The 4,659-nt window shown below is 42.8% G+C and overlaps 1 long non-coding RNA gene across 1 annotated transcript; it reads right to left on the bottom strand.

Moving 5' to 3' along the window:
- Positions 1-2,168: 2,168 nt before the first annotated feature.
- On the bottom strand, positions 2,169-4,352 carry LOC148295524 (uncharacterized). Its single transcript, XR_015834441.1, has 2 exons — positions 4,123-4,352; positions 2,169-3,005 (listed from the first exon to the last, which is right to left on the bottom strand). It is a non-coding gene; the product is annotated as an uncharacterized LOC148295524 (long non-coding RNA).
- Positions 4,353-4,659: the final 307 nt, after the last annotated feature.

Raw genomic sequence — 4,659 nt, 5'->3', positions numbered from 1 at the left:
AAAATCAATTATTTAAAACCAAAAAAAACAAAACATAATTAAAAAACCCTTCAAACCTAAATCCAAACCCAGATCTTCACCAGCCATCCTTCTTCCTCTTCCTTCTTCTCTCCATCCATCAAACCCTAAATCCAAACCCAGCATCTCCACCACCCATTCTTCTTCTTCCTCCTCCTTCTCTTCCAACATCCCCACCTTCGTTCCTCACCCACCACCCACCACCCCATTCTCCCTCAGTCCTCTCCTCCTAGCCCCAACCAATACCAGAGCCCTAACCAATATATCTGAGGAGGAGATCTGCGCGTCGTCGGAGACGTATGGCAAATTCGGCACTTGGGTTTTCGAGGTCGACAAAGACCCATCGCACCTCCCGATCACCAGGAAATTTCTCAGCCCAGCGTCACCCCTCTTCTCCACACAGCCCCGCCCCAGCCCCATCTCCTTTCCCTCCTCCTCTGAAATATCTCCGCCCCTCTTAGTCTCTCTCTCTCTCTCTCTCTCTCTCTCTCTCTCTCTCTTTTACATCTGGTTCGATCCAGTTATGCTAATACACCCATATCCCCACCACCAAGCCCCATACCCAGATCTGCAAGTGCAAGCCCCATACACATTATCCAGTCTTATGATTAAAAGTCTAATATTCCTCGGAGATGTGATTAATATTATGATCATGAACAAGCAAAACTGAACCTTCGTGGAATTTTCTTCAGTTTTGTTTAATTAGCTTCTTAGATAATTAGCTGGTTTTGTTGGTGAGGCATATATTGTTGTTGAGCAATATTATAATCATACTAGACTCCAGATTGTGAAACAAATGCAGCAACCTCCAAATTTTACTTTTTAATGGGTGTTGGGAACGAAGGTGGGGATATTGGAAGATAAGGAGGAGGAAGAAGAAGGGTGGGTGGTGGAGATGCTGGGTTTGGATTTAGGGTTTGATGGGTGGAGAGAAGAAGGAAGAGGAAGAAGGATGGGTGGTGAAGATCTGGGTTTGGATTTAAGTTTGAAGGGTTTTTTAATTATGTTTTTTTTATTTTGGTTTTAAATAATTGATTTTAATTAACTTTAAAAATAAAGAATTTTTTAATATTATTTGTCCCATATTGGTCTCCTTCTAACTACTGTTTGGTTATGAGGTGGGTCCCACAACTGCCACGTCAACATTTAACATCGGACTTTGACGGTCAATGTAATGGCGGGTGTAAATTGCTAAAACTTTGAAATGTCGGGTATGAAATTGATTGAATTGAAATCTTGGGGCCCATTTCGATACTGACACTAAACCTCCAGGGACTAAAGTGTAGTTAATCCTTTTTTTAAAGCACAAAACTTACTAGTGACAAGAAAGAACTAATCCAACACCAAAGGCCAGAAACTGAAATTTTGCATATTCGAATTATCAATAGGACATTGTTGCAATGTTTAATAATTAAATTGGAAAGTTTAAAAAAATTAACAGATTTTTCATATTTTTAATAGGGGTACAATTGGAAAACTAAACAAAATTTGTTTTCCATTCCTGCTCAAAACAAACATGGGAAAGGAAATAAAGTGATTTTTCCAAGTTACTTTCCTGGCATTACCAAATATGGGAAATGACATGGGAAATGATATCCCATCAAATCCGTTCCATGAACCAAATGGGGCCTAAGAGTTTTATTCTTTGCAAAACCTTAGCCTCCGAGGCTCCTATAAATACATGGCTTCATTCATCATTCGAGGTAATCCAATTTCTACCCGAGAAAACCCTACACACACACACACACACACACACACACTCTCTCTCTCTCTCTCTCTCTCTCTCTCTCTCTCTCTCTCTCCATTTTTTCTCCACAAGGCTTCGCCCTCCACACACTGCTCCGATCTCCCGGTTCTCACCTTAGAGAAATCTCCATACCCTTTCTTAGCTATTGTTCCTGACAGGACCCGCCCCGAATTCCTCGAAACTCGAAACGAATCCTGTGGAAATTTCGACATCACAACGATGCACGAGACTTCCTACCAAAATTTAGCCTCTTTTCCAAATTAAGGGAAAAGAGCACGAGACTTCCTACCAAAATTTCGGCAGAGTCTCCCCTGTAAATTGAACATTTCCCAAATTTCAACCTGCACAAAATTCACATTTTAATATCCCAACATGCAGCATGCACAAGTTATCAACATGCAAATACTAAAAGGCCTCCAGCCTTCAATTAATTCAAAACGAAATCATGCACTTAAGTTGAACAATACACAAACCAAACAATTAAATGTCTCAAACTTTACAATCACCACTGAAATCATCAAACAGGATTCAAATCCAAGAATCACATCAAAACCCATTCGCATACTTAGAATCGTTCAAACCTTTTTAACGCAATAATATTTCGCGGCTGCACCTAGGTGAGACCCCAGGCTGCCTACGTACCCTTGGACAAGGGATCAAGCCACACGTAGCTCTCATCAATGGTCACAACTCCGATAATAGACAATTATTTACAACCAAACCAACTATACATTTCAGATCTATCACAATTCTAAATCCAATACAAACACATTGAAACATTAACACTTCCTTCCCAAGGCATCGTATTAAAATAAACATCCGAAAGGCTTGGACAAACTCCGACGGGCCTGGGCAAAATCAATCTCCGAAGGGCCCGGGCAAACTCCGACGGGCCTGGGCAAAATAAATCAATCTCCGAAGGGCCTGGGCAAACTCCGACGGGCCTGGGCAAAATAAATCAATCTCCGAAGGGCCTGGGCAAACTCCGACAGGCCTGGGCAAAATAAATAAATCTCCGAAGGGCCTGGGCAAACTCCAACGGGCCTAGGCAAAATAAATAAATCCCCTAAGGGCCTGTGCAAACTCCGACAGGCCTGGACAAAATCAATCTCCGAAGGGCCTGGACAAACTCTGACGGGCCTAGGCAAAATAAATTAATCTTCGAAGGGCCTAGGCAAACTCCGACGGGCCTGGGCAAAATAAATCATTCTCCGAAGGGCCTGGACAAACTCCGACGGGCCTGGGCAAAATAAACTCTCAAACATAAAACCCATAACCGGGGAGGTACCTAAGGTAGTACTAATAACACACAAGTTAACATTCTAAGTACCCCACACAAAAGCAACAAACATAGCACTTTCTCAATTATTATTTATAAACTCAAGACACTCGAATATGTCAAACCCACATGTATCACAATTACTTTACAAAAATAAGGAATTCAACTATTAAATGTATAAAGCATTTAACTAAACCATTAAAATCACAAACATAAGATTTCCATCACAAAACCATACAAATAATCTCATAGACCTACATAATCAACATAAAGCAAATGACGGTCAAGCCTCGTCCAAAAGGGTCATTCTAGTACTCTTCGAAGAGTGGGACTAACTCGGAAGACTCACGGTCAATCGAGGGTCAAACTACCCAAACTTGGTCAACCGGGCCCGCAGGGCCCACGACCTCCATTTCACAATCCGAAAGTTCCTATGAGTTCCACAAGATCTAGGAAACATATCCTACGAGTTTAGTTCAGATCGGACAGTCGGATCGCTCACGATCGCACGATCGGACGGTTATCATAAAACACAAACTTTAAGTTATTAAATCGGAACATCCGGGGCTCCGATTCCCGATCCGCGAGTTCCTACACGATCCTAAGAATACCTAAATCAACATATTTTAAATGGGAAGCGATCCAACGGTTCTAACATATCGAACCCGGAAATCACACAATATGTAAAATCCGTTCGGGGTTCAAACGTTATCCGAATTGAGATCCGTAAAATCCTACGCACTCATGACAACCAGGGGATCGCATTGGGACAAAAATGCCTCTATGATACCGTGCCCACGCGCCGCCACACGCGCTGGCAGCGCGTGGGTGTCCAAAGCGATATCGCATCACCGGAAAATCTTAAAATCTCGGGCCAAGACTCCTATCCTAGGTAATACACCTAATTTGGAGTCACTTTTGTTCTTGGACATACCCCAAAAAGTCGACGGAGGTGGCCGGAATAGCGATCCCAACACCGGCAGAATTTCAACTCGAAAATCGACTTGCCTACGCTAAAAATTGAAGCAATCCTACCCAACCAGCGGCTAGATCATGAAAAGTGGTCGAAATTTCATACCTCATTCGCCCGATTTGGTGGAGAATTGAGGGAGAACGAGCGATTGAAAATCTGTCAAAAACCAGCCCTGATTTTCTGCATTTTCCGGTGGCTGGAGCTGCTGGCGACGGCGGAGGAGGGCTGGGGTTCGACGGAGTGGAGGTGCCGGTCGTTTTGGGTCCGATCCCGGCCGGAGTGGAGGCCGGTGGTGGCGGTGGCGACGATGGAACCGTCGCTGCTGTAACAGGGGAGGGTGGGTTCGCATCCGAGAGAGAGAGAGGAGAAATTCTGGTTTTAAAACCAGTTTTTTCAAAATTACAATTTTGCCCCTCCTTCAATTTTTCTCGTATCTCTCTCGTTATAACTCGGATTCGAGTCCGTTACGTGTCTACGGACTCATTTCAACGTGCTCTACGCAATGGTATAACCGGAAGTCCCAAATTCCTTCCCGAACTTAAAATGACATTTTTGCCCCTTTTAAAAATTAAGTAAATATTTATTATTTTCCAAAACCCTTAATTAATTCAAATTATTTTATTTTTATTGTTTAATTCAATT

The sequence above is a fragment of the Prunus avium genome, chromosome 3 (assembly GCF_965620075.1).
Source record: "Prunus avium chromosome 3, drPruAviu1.hap1.1, whole genome shotgun sequence".
NCBI lineage: Eukaryota > Viridiplantae > Streptophyta > Magnoliopsida > Rosales > Rosaceae > Prunus > Prunus avium.
This window is presented reverse-complemented; position numbering and strand designations above follow the sequence as displayed.